The sequence below is a fragment of the Rhinatrema bivittatum genome, chromosome 2 (genome assembly GCF_901001135.1).
Source record: "Rhinatrema bivittatum chromosome 2, aRhiBiv1.1, whole genome shotgun sequence".
In the NCBI taxonomy this organism is placed as follows: Eukaryota; Metazoa; Chordata; class Amphibia; order Gymnophiona; family Rhinatrematidae; genus Rhinatrema; species Rhinatrema bivittatum.
In genome coordinates, this window is record NC_042616.1 from 485,926,814 (window position 1) to 485,943,771 (window position 16,958).

The window sequence follows — 16,958 nt, forward strand, 5'->3', positions numbered from 1 at the left end:
ATTTGTATGCAAAGGAACAGTCAGCAAGTATAACCCATGTTCCGCTCTTTCTGAGAACACAGGGGCACGGCCGGGAGGTGAGGGGCTATCCAACACCCCAGGAGGCTCCCAGGTCCTTCTGTCAGGGCAGGGGGAATGAGTTTCCATGGCCCTTAGGCTTTGCAGCTTTTAAATACTTTGTTGTAACATAGTAAATGGTTCTTCCAGTCTGCCCAGCAAATTGTTTAAAGTTATAACTGCTGCTCCATGAAGAAATTTTTCTTGGGAATCCCGGCCGCGGCGGTCCCCGGCAGACGCCGTCTCAGTCCGCTCCCGCGGCCCTGTTGGGCAGGCCATGCCAGGTCTCTGCCGCGGTATTCTCCCCATGAGGGAGATGCCGCCGACTGCTTCCTGGATTCCTCCCCTCTAGGCGCGCGCGCGCAGCCTAGCTCCACATTTAAAGGGGCCACAGCGGGAAACCTCAGCCTGGCCCCCAACGATGACATCACTGGCTAGGGCTATATACGCCCACTTCCTGCTTCCCTTCCTTGCCTTGGCAACAGGTCAGCTCGTGAGAGTAACTAGTTGCTTGTTTCTGTGTTCCTGCCTCTGTTCCTGTGTTCCAGCTTGTTCCAGTTCCTGTGTTCCTGCTTGTTCCTGCCACCATTTCTGTGTTCCAGCGTGTTCCAGTTCCCGTGTTCCTGCTTGTTCCTGCCTCCGTTCCTGTGTTCCAGCTTGTTCCAGTTCCCGTGTTCCTGCTTGTTCCTGCCTCTGTTCCTGTGTTCCAGCTTGTTCCAGTTCCCGTGTTCCTGCTTGTTCCTGCCTCCGTTCCTGTGTTCCAGCTTGTTCCAGTTCCCGTGTTCCTGCTTGTTCCTGCCTCTGTTCCTGTGTTCCAGCTTGTTCCAGTTCCCGTGTTCCTGCTTGTTCCTGCCTCCGTTCCTGTGTTCCAGCTTGTTCCAGTTCCTGCCTCCATTTCTGTGTTCCAGCTTGTTCCAGTTCCCGTGTTCCTGCTTGTTCCTGCCTCTGTTCCTGTGTTCCAGCTTGTTCCAGTTCCTGTGTTCCTGCTTGTTCCTGGCTCCATTTCTGTGTTCCAGCTCTTGTTCCAGTTCCCGTGTTCCTGCTTGTTCCTGCCTCTGTTCCTGTGTTCCAGCTTGTTCCAGTTCCCGTGTTCCTGCTTGTTCCTGCCTCCGTACCTCTGTTCCTGCTCCTGTGGTTCCGCTCCTCTTCCAGTTCCTGTCCTCGGTTATCTCCTCAGCTCTGACCTCGGCTTGGTATCCTGATTCTCCTGTCTTCTGCCCGTCCTGACCTCTGGCGTGTTCTCTGGTTCCTGCTTGCATTCCATGAATCCATCACTCTTTTCGTGAAGAAATATTTCTTACATTGTTCCTGAGTCTAACTTCTTGGAGCTTTATATCATGACCCCTAGTTCTACAGCTTCTTTTCCATCAGAAAAGGTTTGATTTTTGTGTAGCATTAATACCTTTCATATATTTAAGTGCTGTATCCTATCACCCCTGTCTCTCCTCTCCTCCAGGATATACATATTTAAGTCCTTTAGTCTCATCTCATATGGCTTTCACTGCAGAACCCACACCATTTTGGTCGCCTTTCTATCTCTTCCATTTCTATCTCACTTCCATTCTATCTCTATCCTTTCTGAAGTGTGGTCTCCAGAACTGAACACAGTACTCCAGGTGAGTCCTGATGGTTTTTACCTCTCTCTATGCAGCCCGGCATCCCTCTGGCCTTAGCCACTGCCTTGTCACATTGCTTCGCTGCCTTCAGATTGTCAGACACAGCCACACAAAGTTGGAGCTGTTCCAAGATTAAGGTTTACTGAAGTACTTCTGAAATCTGCATGATTTGACAAAATGTACTGTTGTGGAGCGCTAGGAGAGCGATCCCACTCCTGGGTGATGTGTGTCCTTGGGCCACGGCTCGACCCCAGAGGACTCTGAAGAAGTGCCGTGGGAGGCGTGGCATGCCCGAGCATGGGCTGGACGGAAGCAGGGCTGAAGTGACATGGAAGACAGGCCCTCCTCCGGACCTGCACGCTTCGGAAGACCCAACAACGCAATGTTGGTCTTGTGAACAGTCCTCCGACCGTTCCTAGCCCTTTCGGACCTGCCGCAGGGTACGGCATGAAGCGGCAGGCCGGATGGAGGCCAGGTCAGCGATGACTGGAACATGGATACAGACGAGACTCAGGAATGACGTAGACTCAGGCTTAGACGTGGACTCAGGACGAGGTGCAGGATCCATAGATGTGGACTCAGGCATAGATGCAGAATCCTTAGACGTGGACTCAGGCATGGACGTGGACTTCAGGACGAGGTGCAGTATGCATAGACATGGACGCAGGCAAGACGTGGACTCAGGTCGAGGTACTGGATGCACAGAGGTGGAGTCAGGAACGAGGGCTGAAGGAAGACATGGGCACTGACCCTCAGGGCGCCCTACTCAGGCCACCCGCGGGACTGAGTCGCGGACCACCCTGTCCCATGCGCGCCCTACTCAGCCCTGGAAGGCTGGTCGCGGACCACGCAGAGAGCGGGAGAGCACAGGAAAGAGGAAGCAGGTTCGCTGCACTCCTGGCAGCACAAGGCAAGGATACACTGCTCTCCTGGCAGCACAAGGCAAGAATACGCTGCTCTCCTGGCAGCACAAGGCAGGTTAAAGCATCAGGATCAGGAACAAGGATATCAGGAACATCAGGACTGGAACACATATACTGGAATAGGAGACACACCTCTGGGCTGGAACATGGACATCAGGAACATCAGGACTGGATCAAGAGACAGACCTTGGGACTGGAACGGCAGGCAGACATCAGGACTGGAACACTGAAGACATCAGGACTGGAACAACTTGACAAGAAGCTTCATCGGGAAACATGGAACACTGGACCTTGCAGAAGGCTGGAATACAAGGCATCTCCTGGAACGAGGATCTCAGGAGTGACCAACTCCTTGCGAAGGCAAAGACACACTGAAAGCTGAGCTCTTTAGTAGAGCTGAGGTGGACAACGCCCAGGGAGGGGTCAGCAGGGGGCCACACCTGGCTGGCCCTTTAAGAGGAGCAGAGAGGCGTGCGCTCGCGCCCTAGGAAGCTGGAGAGAAGAGCTGGAAGCTGGTGGCGTCCTCAGCCACGTGGAGGGCCCAAGGAAGCCGCGGAGCAGCCCTGGACTGGAGCTGGGTGAAGGCAGGTTAGTGGAGCAGCTCCCAGCTGCAAGGACAGAAGCAGAGAGAATCAGAGAGAGGTAAGACTGGCTGCAGAGGAAGCGGGGGAAGGGCTGACTGCAGGAACGGCTCCATGCCGTGAAGGCAGCCCCAGGAGCAGAGGTAAGACTGCAGGCACTGGCTGGGACGGCTTCCCAGCCAGGCAAGGACCCGGGCTGAAGCAGGCACTGAGAGAGACGGTCTCGCTGCTGGCTGGAGGTCCCGGGATCGCAGCAGCACATCGGGGGAAGGCAGGAACAGTAGCAGAGAAGCAGACCACATGGCAGCAGCTGTGGAAACGGCCCCAGCTGATTCAGGGAGAAAGAAGCAGCCCGACTGGCTGTGGCTGTAACAAGGTAAGAGTCTGCCCATGCTTCTTGTGGGCAGGAGCGTAACATGTACACCATCTCCTGGTGACATTCCAAGCAGTCACAAATCCATGGACACACAAGCAAGACTTTTTTCTGGCTTTCATCTCCTCCTCACCCCCTTCAGGATACTCCCTAAGAACCTCCCAGGCTATGGGACTCCCTTTTGGTTCCTGAATTAAGCTTGTAGTTTTCTCCTCCTGTTAAATCACGGGGCAAAGTCTCCTGCACAAGACTCAGATCTTTCTCACTCCTGGGGCTCTCCACTGAGAATTGTTTTCTCTGCTGATTCACACACAGACGAGTCTCTTGCTGCCACTCCCTGTATGAAGGCCCTTATCATCGGCAAATCAACATTCTTGGGAGCCTGCTCTGCTCCAGAATGCAAATCTGGAGTGCAGTCTTCACTGTGATAAGAAACAGGAAAAGGGAAAATAATTCCCTTTCACTAGGAATCCCCACTAGATTCCAGCTCAGAGCTCTTTACAACTGCTCTAAGCATGTGTCTTCTTCTTCTTTAACTTTAGGGACTCCAAACTCTCTGTGGAGAAACCCGTGGAGAAAGATCAGAGAAATTTTGAGGTTCCTCCACTATAATGACTCTCTTCAATGGCAGACACCTCTGAAATGAGGAGGGTCAATACAACCCACAACACCTCCTCTCAGACTTCTTCACAGGGTGTCTGCGGAGACAACGCATTACTATTAAGGGAAAGTTTCATGACTACTTTACCCAAGACATTAAGTATTCTCACAATAAGTGCAAAAGTGTGAATACATATGTGAAATAATGTGCGATATACAAGCTAGAACAATTCTTGACTCCTATAGGCATTTGAAAACAGAAGCTTGCATCAATAATAAAAGGGCACATCTGAGAGACACGCTTTTGCCCATTATGATGCCTGATATGGTTTTTTTGGGAAAGAGAAATGGAAAGAGAATGGAAAGAGAAATGGAAAGAGAATGGAAAGAGAAACAGCAATATAGACAATAAGGCCTTGGAGCCACCTTCACAGAAATAGGGCCTCAGGCAAAATAGGTACAGGATTTTCAGGTCCAGGTCAACTCTTCTAGGACTTCCTAAGGATGCAGTAATCCACAGATACAGGTTGTACTCAAATCCATCACACCTTTATCTGAGGAGATCTGGCAAGACCTGAATCCTGTAACAAGCAGTTCTGATTTCATACCTGACCTTGTCAGGCTTTGGAGCTTGCTACATTTTCTAGCCTCTGGGATTTTTCACTCTACATTGGCTGTAATAAGCAGAATGTAGCAGCCCATCTTCTGCAGATGTTTCAGCCAAGTACTACATGCCCTGCCAAGACATTAGAAATGACATGCTTTTCTAGTGAGAAAACAGAATGCAAGACATTAAAAGGGACTACCTGAGCAAGGGAGGAAGTAAGATGGTGGCATGAGCAAGGGCTTGTTTAGCTGCTGTACATTCCCCTGGTTTTTATCACTGCTTTTCCTCTATGATGCCATCTAAACCTTAACCTACTCAGCCTGTTGGCTGGCAACTTATTTCAGCTTACTTCATGTCCCCAGGAACTACCATTCAGGGGGTGCCATCCCCATTGTGAACCAAGGCAAAGGAGCATCTGTTTCACTAGGGGAAGAGGTTTCCCTAAGCCCGCCTTGATCTGTGCCCCCTGCCAGCTGAGAGAGATGGTTTGTCTCACAAGTTCTCCACAGCACAATCGGATGATGCAACCGTGATGGAGCAGGCCCGCAGGAATTTGGTGCCAGAGCCATGGGTAGTGTCATCACTAATGCAAGTGGAAGGGAGCGAGGGCTCTGCCTCATGGTGGTCTTCTCCACTGCCAGCTGTTGGAGGTGGTGTGGAAGCATCAAAGCTTTCTCCCAACACCATATCGACCGGCACGGCCTGTCTCTTCTGCTGAGTCTCTCTCAATGCCATCTAAGCCAAGGGTAGTAACCCTGGACTCACTGTGGGAACTGATGGCTGGCTTTGGGAAGGCTATTAATGATTGCACTACAAAACCTGAGTCCTTATCAGCTAAGTTAGAGCCAATTGTGAAGACACATGAGGATTCAATAGTGGAAGCTCACAAGATATTTCAAGCTGTGGAAGCCAATGTAAAGAATATTCACAGTTTTAATGCTTCTATGGTTAAAGACAGGAATGCCCTGTCCAGAAGGACTGAGCTGTTAAGAAAACCAGAATAGACATTTGAATCTTCAGATAGTACATTTTTATAAAATAATGGTGAAACACCTTTATGTTACTTTAAAGAAATATTTCCTGGAAGTATTACATATTGCAGCTGACCAAATTCCCTCTACTAATAAGATATACGTTTTGGCCATTTCGACTTGAGTGGTTTCTCAACAATATCAGTCTGTTCAGGCCTCTACAGAATTGTTTAATTTAACAAATTTCATGGAGAGCTGTGGTCCAGAGATCAGATAACGATGAACCAACTTTGTTGGTTTCTTTTGTAACTGAACAAGACAGCAAAAGTATGAATATATTTCAGGAATCTGAATTCTCTGTTTTATGATTAAACTGTATTTCCTGATATAGCTAAATTAACTCAAGAAAGAAAGAGGGGTTTTCTTGCTTTAAGCCAGGATAACATTGTTTGGGTGCTTCCTTTACATTATCCTATCAGTGTAAGTATATTGTTAAATTTAACAATGATTGTCATATATTCTTTGTGCCTGAACAACTGAAATCCTTTTTGGATTCTAAAAAGTCTTTGATTGATTCTTCGGCTCCCAGGTAAGTCTAATACAGATCAACCATTATATGTGTGGCCCCCCCAAGGGCTACCCACTAGGAAGTCTATATTCAGACACAGTCCGGCTAGCAAAGTTAGGCCTGGATTTATCAAAATGCACTAAATACCACATGCGATAGAAAAAGGGGCATGTTTTATGGTAATAGGCAGTTTATCGCAATTTGCACTAATACCTATGCAGAGAGCACCTAGCCATAATACTCCAACACTAGATAGCTATTTATATCTCTATCAGGCCGATACAGTAAGGACGTATTAGAAAGAGTGCGGCAGTGCCGGGCGCCCGCTCGTTTGCCGCACGCACAGTCCGGATCACATACCGCTCGATACAGTATTTAAATTAAACGCAAATGCAAGCCGCGTCCAAAGCGCGTCCATGAAGCGTCCATGAAGCGCAATCCATTTTACTGTATAGAGCGCTATACAGCGCCTATACAGTATCCTGGGTGCGCTGGTACCTGTCATTTCAAATGTCTTTTCAAATGACATTTGAAATGACAGGTACCAGGAAGTGGATGGTTCTCCTATGCTCGGGCATCGGGGATTGCCAGTCCTTTCTCACCCCCTCCCGAAGCAAGGCGCAGGGCGAAAATCGACTCGACATGTTATTAAAGCAAATAGAAATTGCATTTATTTATTTATTTGTTTATTTATTTTTTAATTTTTATATACCGAGGTTCTTGTATCAAATACAAATCACTCCGGTTTACATAAAACACTGAGATGCCCAAAAAAGGGAGGGGCTTTACATATAACAATAAAACAAAGTACAAATTGAACATAGAATAGTATAGTTACAAGAAACGTTTGAACTCAGTATCATAGTATAGTAACAAATAGAACAATAAGTATCATAGTATAGTAACAAATAACAAATAAGGGGGAAAAAAATCCTGGGTGGCTGCAAATGAAGGCTCAGGGTGCCAGAATTCCAGCACTAGTTTCAATTGAGCAGAAAGAAGAAGAAATGAGGAACTGTACCAGGTGAGAAAAAAAAAGGAAATACCTTCCTCAAATCAATACCTTCAACTGTACACGATATGCCGGAGCCTCTCTGCGAAAGGGGATGGTGTGCCACAATCAGAAGCGATTTTATTCCCCAACAGTGCCGTTGGTTTGTGATGTGCACCTGAGAATGCTGAATATAGTGGCCAGAGACCCTGACTCCTGTATCCTGCGCCACTCTGCCCTCGTCCAGCTGTTTGATGAGTCCCTAGCTGGCTTAGCTGCTGGGTGAGCAGACTTCATTTTTAACATTACTTTATGTATACATGCAGCCTCTTTGGCACGTGGCAGGAATACAACACCTCTGCCTGTGTATGTTGATACTATAAGATGGCATGCCTTCAGATGCTTGGCATATGACGCTGTTTGCTAACATACCAGACACACATAGACATTATTATACAACTCCCTGACAATGTCCTTTTCAAAGACTAAAGGTCTCCTTTTTCTTTTTCTTTTTCAATAGCTATATTAAGAAACATGCATTGTATATGTACTCATGATTACAATAATACATCTATAGACTTCTATAAGAAAAAAAAACTATACATGCATTGCTTCGTTTTCTGAGAAAAATATAAAGAAGGAGAAAAAAGAAAAGAGGAGATAGAACAAATCCTTCTGTATTTCATAATAATATTTCTAGGTTGTATTTGCATATAAGTTTAGCTTTACGCGGATGATGTTCAGATCATCATCCCCATCCACACCTCCATTTCTGATGCACTAGAACACTGGCAAAACTGTCTTACAGCCATTAACTCGCTGCCCACTAACCTACACCTTGCCCTCAATACTAATAAAACTGAACTCCTCCTCATATCCTCACACTCCTCCCCCACCCCCCTTCAGCCTAACAACCCCAAACTCAACCTCATCACAGCACAACCCTTTGTCAGGGACCTCGGTGTCTTCCTAGACCATCAACTAAGTATGAAACCGTACATCAACTCCATTCTCAAAACAGGATTTTTCAAGCTCAACGTACTCAAGAAACTCAGACCCCTACTGTACACCCAGGATTTCCGCACAGTAATACAAGCCACCATGACCTCCAAACTAGATTACTGCAACGCACTCCTCCTAGGGCTCCCCCTCTCTACCATAAAACCTTTACAAATGTCAGTATGTGTGGCCTTTGAGTCTAATATCGAATTTAGGAGGTCAATGTCCTACGTCTCGTCAAAACTGGCTGTTAATACATGTTAGCAGGCAGCTTTAGTGCAGACATTTCCTTCAGCAAAACCCTGCCTTAATCACCCAATTAACTAAAAGGGTGTTAAACCTGGGAATCTGCAGAAGATAAGGCCAGTGATAATGCACCTGTGTTAGCCTCTGGGGCTAACCCAAGGCCCGATGCAGGCCCCACCATAACCAACGAATTCCCCCTCCCTGAGTGATTAAAAAAAAAAAAAAAAAGGCCCCCAAGGGCTAAGGGAGCCCCCCCTCCCCTGATCCCCTTCTCCTCATCCCTCTTCTGAGTGAAGACTCCCCATGGACCAAAAAGATCCTCCACCACCTGAACATAGGCCCCTGCAGGTCGAGGAACTCCTTCTTCTGATACCCCTCCCTCCCACCTGGAGGGAGGGGTATCAGAAGATGCCCCTCAGCAATGAGGAAGTGAAGGGGAACAGGGGAAAGTAAAGCCCCTCCCCCTGCCCCTCCATCTCCTGCATGCACAATGGTGCTGGGTACGTGGCCTCACCTGTGCTACACGTTGTTCCCCTTTGCAAATTAATAAGTGCAGAGTACGAGCACTAAACAAAACACAACCACCGTCTGTGCAGCTGGCCAAGTAGGGGCAAACTAGATTATGTATATTCGAAAATCTCACGTACGCAAGTTGTTTGATTCCAACAGCCTAAACACAAGAATGACTTTTCAACCAGCTAGAATTATGCACACTACAGAAATACATGCAGCCTTTTAACTGGACAGAGAAGGGCAATTTCTACTCAGGGAAATGGCTTTGAAAATTGTTCTCCCCGTGATTTATAAAGTCAAATTTCAACAACAATTTCCTATGTGAGTTTCTCTGTCATGGTTGTTCGGATCTCGTATGTCCTCTGCATTCATTTCAGCTGCCTTCTCTTGCCTCCTTTTCCTGTTCACCTTTTCCTCTGTGTTGCTCTCTGTCTTCTTTCATTTCTCCTCCTTTCCATCTATATTTCCAAAACTTTATCTTTCATCTCACATCCTACCACGGTTTTTAATTAATTAATTAATTAATTAATTAATTAATTATATTCCACGTTTCTGCACTTCAAAGTGGATTACATTGAAGTACTATAGATTATGTCCCCATCCCAGAGGGCTTAAAATCTAAGGCCTAGATTAATCAAATTGCTATATTTATCACAGGAATATGACATGTTACCGGCTGGGATAAAAAAAAGGGGCATGGTTATGCAAATTTTTTAGATTCCGCTTCACGCAGCTAAAAATCGTAACCAGCGATAATTTTTTATATTGCTGAAGGACTTATAGCGGTGTGCGATGCAATAGCGTGTCGAGCACCCAAACCGGGAGATACACGCACAAGTCAGGTCAATATGCGCAGAACAGGTTTTAAAAGCCTCCCAACTACACGCATATCTCCAACTATGTGCTCATGTGAAAATTATAGAAAAAGCAGCGGAGTGTAGGGGAGGCCAATAGATGTGCGTGTATATACTTAAGCACACAGGTGCATACCGGGGTCCCCTACCTCGTAATTTAACTACTGCATGTAGGGTATTAAAGCAAAAATATCGAGCAGTCAGCAAACTATTACGGGTTGTGACTAACAAGGGAAATGAAGACAAAAACAGCTAGGGGGGGTTAGAAGTCCTATCCCTAGCCTGGGCAAACTGGTGAAACTGGTAATGGTGTGGACGGGCCAAACTAACCAAATACACAAACCTTCAAAGTGCAGTGTGTCTTATGCACTCCAAAGGGAAAAAAAAAGTACCATTTTCACCTTCTTGTTTACTCTCCAGCTGTCCCTCCCCTTTCAGCCAGAACAAATCCATATTACCCCCTTTCATCCTTAAAATCTCCCCACCTACATGGCGGAAGCAGAATTTGCACACATATGTGCATATGTGAATTTGCACACATATGTGCATTTCAAATAGGGCACACACGTAGGCTCTTTCAACCTATGTGATACTATGCGTGCATGTACGCGCTTATGTAATCAAACTGCCCCAGCCTTTGTAACAGAGGTGCATATATGCATGCTTGGTATCAAACAGGCTGAAAGCCCCTACATGTGCTTGCACATCTCTACGCACGCAAATCCCAATTCCATCATGTAAGTGGACCAGGGAAGCAGGCAGTATCCCACTACTATTAGACTACCACCTAAAATAGACTATTTTGGAAGACAGGGCAGGTAAGAAAAGGGTATTTTATTTGGTCCAGCAGTGCTGTGTAGGTGTGTGTGAGAAAAACCCTTGTTTTTATGATCGCAATATTAGCCGCCATTACAGCCGTGACCCACGATAACGGCGGCTATCCCCACAATAAAACCTTTCCTCCCCCCCTCTATCATACTATAAAAAGGTGTTGTTACTTCCGGTATTAAATCCCATATTAGTGTGCATTAAATTTTCACGACATGCGGTAGGAATCCTTTACCTGCACAAAGTGCTAGCTTTTGCATACTCATTATCAAATTTGCATACAAATGCATGATGGGATAAAGAGTGCATGTTTATCCCCTTTTATCATGCGATGAGGCCCCAACGCGATTTGATAAATGACCCCTATTTGCTTAGACTTGAGATCATGGAAAGTGAAGTGACTTTCCCGAGATCCCAAGGAGCAGCAGTGGGATTCGAATGCTGGTTTCCCTGGTTTGCAGTCTGCTGCTTTAACTACTAGTCTGCTCCTCCACACCATTACTCTTCTCCAACACCTCCTCAGGTTTAATCACTCCTCTCCAGCTCTCCTCACATTATTTATTTCCCATCTCCCCATTTCTGGCTGTCATGCCTCCCCCCCCCCTTCCTCACAGCCCACCTCCTCTTCATTAGTTCTCACTCCTTCACAGTTCATTTTCCTCTACACTCCCATCCAGTTTATCCTCCCAGTCCATCTTGCCCCCCTCTGATTCTACCACACCTCCCCGTCTCATCTCCTTGCTGCCCATCTCTCATCTCCATCTTCAGGGCTGAGTGGAAAACCTGCCAGGGAATGCAAATGGAGCGAATCCATGGAAGACACAGTCGCAGTAGGCTGGCCAGCATTGCAAGGAGGCAGCCAGAGTGTGCATGACTCCTGATGTCCCAAGGTCCCAATGACTCTACCCTGCCTGCCACAGGTTTTCTTTCTAAGTGCAGGGGAGCAAAAGGAGGCGCAGTCAAGAGGCCCAGTAGGGTGTTCTCTCACTGTTGCCTCCCAGCCTAAGGGGTGAATGGAGATATAGGTCCTGAGTTGGCTAGGACCTGCTCTGTTGTCACTCTTTCTCTTCCTCCCTGGAACTGAAATGAACAGATAGAAATGTAAGTGCATCATTTTGCATCAAGTGAAAAATGATGCAATTAGCGAAGAGCAATCTAAATTATAGCTACACAATGCAAAGATCCACCTTAGGAGTCACCACTCAGGAAAAGGATCTAGGCGTTATCATGGATAATATGTTGAAATCCTCTGCTCAGTGTGCAGTGGCAGCAGAGAAAGCAAATAGAATGCTAGAAATTATTAGGAAAGGAACAGAGAATAAAACAGAATAGCATAATGTCTCTGTATCACTCCATGGTAAGACCACACCTTGGGGCGGATTTTAAAAGCCCTGCTCACGTAAATCCGCCCGGATTTATGCGAGCAGGGCCTTGCGCGCCGGCGCGCCTATTTTCCATAGGCCTGCCGGCGTGTGCAGAGCCCCGGGACTCGCATAAGTCCCGGGGTTTTTTGTCGGGGGCGTGCCGGGGGCGGGGCCGATCGATGCGGTGTTTTGGGGCGGGACGCGGCGTTTCGGGGGCGGGCCCGGGGGCGTGGTTTCGGCCCGGGGCGGTCCGGGGGCGTGGCCGCGCCCTCCGGAACCGCCCCCAGGTTGTGTCTCGGCGTGCCAGCAGCCCGCTGGCCCGCATGGATTTACATCTCCCTCCGGGAGGCGTAAATCCGTGGACAAAGGTAGGGGGGGTTTAGATAGGGCCGGGGGGGTGGGTTAGGTAGAGGAAGGGAGGGGAAGGTGAGGGGAGGGCGAAAGAGAGTTCCCTCCGAGGCCGCTCCGATTTCAGAGCGGCCTCGGAGGGAACGGAGGCAGGCTGCGCTGCTCGGCACGCGCCGGCTGCCCAAAATCGGCAGCCTTGCGTGCGCCGATCCTGGATTTTAGTGGCTACGCGCGTATCTGCTAAAATCCAGCGTACTTTTGTTTGCGACTGGTGCGCCAACAAAAGTACGCGAACACGCATTTTTTTAAAATCTACCCCCTTGAGTATTGTGTGCAAGTTTGGTCACCACATCTCAAAAAAGATATAGCAGAATTAGAAAAGATACAGAGAAGGGCAACTAAAATGACAAAATGGATGGAACGATTCCCCTGAGAAGAAAGGCTACAGAGTTAGGACTCTTCAGCTTGGAGAAGAAATGTCTGATATGACAGAGGTCTATAAAATAATAAGCAGAATGGAACAGATGAATACAAATCAGTTGTTTACTCTTTCAAAAAGTACAAAGATTAACGAACATGCAATGAAGTTGCTAAGTAGTATATTTAAAAGAAATTGGAGAAAATGTCTTTTTACTCAATGCATAATTAAGCTCTGGAATTTGTTGTGAGAGCTGCTGGACAAGTTTCTGGAAGAAAAGTCCATAGACCGTTATTAAGGTGAACTTGGGTAAATCGACTGCTTGTCCCTGGGATAAGCTACGTGGAATGTATTGACCTTTCGGGATCCTGCCTTGTGACCTGGATGGGCCACTGCTGGAAACAGGATGCTGGGCTTGGTGGACCTTTCTTCTGACCCAATATGGCAAATCTTATGTTTTAAATACCAGCACATACCATCCTACACACAGCAATCATTTATTACTCTATCACTCATATGTATATGCATGAATATAGCACTTTAAGTTGTGTAAGTGTCCTCTTTTTCTTTTTTATTTTCTTCTTCTCTCTCTCCCTCTGCTGGCACAGCAGCAGCCCTGCTGGTGGTTACCTAATATCAGTGTTGGCTTTCCTTCAGTAGACACTGGCTAAAGCTCATCAAGATGCTAGAGACAGCTGCCAGCTCAATGACGCCCAATCCTTCTAATCTCCTTTCCAGATTTGTCCTCTCTTCCAAGGGCAATAATTCAAAGAACCACAAGTCTGTCTGCAGTGTTAGACCCTAAAAAATTCACCTGACCTGGAAATAAAGGTCTGACTGCATACCCCAGGTTTCCCAAACCGCTAATCACAAGTAAAACTACCTAGTTAATGCACACAGGAAATCAAGATTAATTAGTTAGAGGAATTTTTCCTATTATTCTTTACACGCATTTTTCCTAAGGAGTTCTATTATAACTTTCCATTATGCTATTTAATTGAACGTTCATTTTGTTTATGGGCAGCAAGTCAACCCCTTGAAAATTTAGTGCAAAAGCATTTTTCAAAGATTTTTAGCCAGAAAATGTAATTGCAGCGGTAGGTTTAAACCTTTCATCCTAATGCCAATCATTGGAAGCTTTATGCAAAGCAATGTTTTATTGGATGTATGTCATACTGCACTTGTCACCAAAGCAGAAATAAGAGCTGCCATTAATCGTGATCCTAAAACTTGCAACATCCCCTTCGTAACAAGCACTGCCAAATAGTAACAAGTGCTGGGGAGTGTCAGTAAATTTACTGGTTTATTCAAACGGGCATCCATAAAGAATTGAAATTAGGCACCTAACTTTTATGCACCTAAATTTCACAAGGCATCTAAATTTAGGAACCTAAAAATTAGGTGGACCTAGGGCAGTGCCAGGTCATGGGTAATACGTTAGGTGTTTACCACTGAATTCCAGTGCTAGGTTCATAATTTAGGCACTTCCCAGAGTATGTATCTCATCTCCTTGTCTCCTACGCCCCTGCTTGAGAACCCTGATCCTCTCAAAAGGCCCTTCTCTCCTCCCCACCTTGACCTCTACCAGACCGACCTGCACAAGATCATGGGCATTCAGCTGCCATGCTCCCAAGATCTGGAACAAAGTTTCAGTACCCATCCGCCTGGAACCTTGCAAACACCTCGCTTTCCGGGAAAAAAGGTCAAAGGCATGACTGTTCAGTCAGGCCTTTGCTCAGTCAGCTCAGCAGGAAGATCAGATTCCCTCACCCTGGACCTGCTGTACACATGATGGCACGAACTGCCAACTAACTCTTCTCATTAATATACTTGTTAACCTTGATAGCGATAGTAATCCGCCCTGAGATCATATCTGGCAAAAAGTGGAATATCAAATGTTTGTAAATAAAATAAATCGGGCGGATTTTAAAAGCCCTGCTCGCGTAAATCCGCCCGGATTTACGCGAGCAGGGCCTTGCGCGCCGGCGCGCCTATTTTGCATAGGCCGCCGGCGTGCGCAGAGCCCCGGGACGCGCGTAGGTCCCGGGGTTTTCTGAAGGGGGCGTGTCGGGGCGGGGCCGAACGATGCGGCGTTTTGGGGGCGGGACGCAGCGTTTTGGGGGAGGGCCCGGGGGCGTGGTTTCGGCCCGGGGCGTTTCGGGGGCGTGGCTGCACCCTCCGGAACCACCCCCGGGTCGAGTCTCGGCACGCCAGCAGCCCGCTGGCTCGCGTGGATTTACGTCTCCCTCCGGGAGGCGTAAATCTGTGGACAAAGGTAGGGGGGGGTTTAGATAGGGCCGGGGGGGTGGGTTAGGTAGGGGAAGGGATGGGAAGGTGAGGGGAGGGCGAAAGAAAGTTCCCTCCGAGACCGCTCCGATTTCGGAGCGGCCTCGGAGGGAACGGTGACAGGCTGCGCGGCTCGTCGCGCGCCGGCTGCCCAAAATCGGCAGCCTTGCGCGCGCCGATCCAGGATTTTAGAAGATACGCGCGGCTACGCGCGTATCTTATAAAATCCAGCGTACTTTTGTTTGCTCCTGTGCGCAAACAAAAGTACGCGAACGCGCTTTTTTTAAAAATCTACCCCAATATGAATATTTAAAGCTAGAGGAATAAACAACAGGCCCACATTTAGCACCTAAAGCTAGGACATTTTTTAGCCCAAAGCTTTGGCACCTATGTTCAGTTGAAAATGTCCCTAATATTAGGTTCTTTAAACTGAGGTGCCTAGGTCAGGTTTTTAGCTTTCTTTGAATATCAACCCCCATGTGATTATTCAAAAACTCATAATGAAATTAAATATTATGTAACAAAAAAGGTCATGGTTACTGCACTGATAGAGTGATTAGAAAAACAAACCTAAGAGCTTTATCATACTGCAAAACCATAGAGGAAAAAGTGTAACTTTAAGACAGTAATGTAGCCCCAAATATTCACATGTCAATCCAATATGTAAAATTGCTGTAGGAGGAACTACCTGTGAAAGGCACCCTAAATGCTGCCTGTGTCACTAGTATTTTGCTCTGGGAGAGATTTTGGGTGGGGGAGTTTGGGGTGTCTAGTAAATTTACTATGCTGGCAGTTACCAGCGGCGGATTGCAGGAAAATATCAGCCCCAGGGTATTTTTTCAAAACCGGCCCAAGGGGTATCTTACTCCCTTGTGCACTTTCTCTGCAGCGCATGCTTCAACATACCAAGTCGACTCTGAAACCTGGCAATATTAAGCCCAAATATCTCCAAAATAAATGTCACATTTTTCCTAAATAACCAAGAAATAGAGTATACTCTAGACCAGCAATGAGTAAACAAAGCTGTAGACCCCCATTGCATCTATGCAAATCAGTTGGGGCCATACTACAAGTCTGCTTAGCAGAGTACCTCACCTTAGACATACATGTAGAACACAGACAGACCCTCACCAAATACAAAATGAAGACATAATAAAGTATAAACAGAAACATGCAGACAAAAACTGAACTTGAAACCACAACAAGCCAGACTCTGTATGGAATGGAAAAACAAATATCATTCCTCATTAAACATCAAACAATAACATCAAGAAATATAAAGCATCAATCATAATAGTAAAACCAAACTCATAAGAAGAATAAATATTTCAAAACAACTGATGAAAAGAACATCCAATGATTACAAACATATAACATTGTTTTTTTAATTTCCCAAACATCGGTAAAATATTTCAAAATAGCAGACACAGCAAACACCCCCCAATAATTAAAATTAAAGCTAAAATAAGTCCCTTGCTCTCTGTATTTGGGAACTTTAGATTCCAGTCACCCTGAAATTGTCTTGGATTAGTAAGGGGTGGGAGATATACACAACTTTCTTCTCTCTCTAACACACATGTTCATTCTCACACAAACTCCCTTATATTCTCTCTCACACATGCTCACTAGATCACATGCTGCCTCTCGTACATGCTCACTGGCTTACATGCTCTCTCACAGGCATGCTCACTGTATCACACACTCATGCGCTTGTTCACACACATGCTCATTGGCTCATTTGCTCTCTCATATACATGCTCACACAAGCTCACTGACTCGTTCTTGCTCACACACATACTTCACTGGCTCAATTGC

At 46.7% G+C, this 16,958-nt stretch overlaps 1 protein-coding gene across 2 annotated transcripts in view; it reads right to left on the reverse strand.

The window, feature by feature from the left end:
• MYLK4 (myosin light chain kinase family member 4) overlaps positions 1-16,958 on the reverse strand; it is a 278,506-nt gene that overhangs the window by 102,630 nt on the left and 158,918 nt on the right. The window lies entirely within an intron of this gene.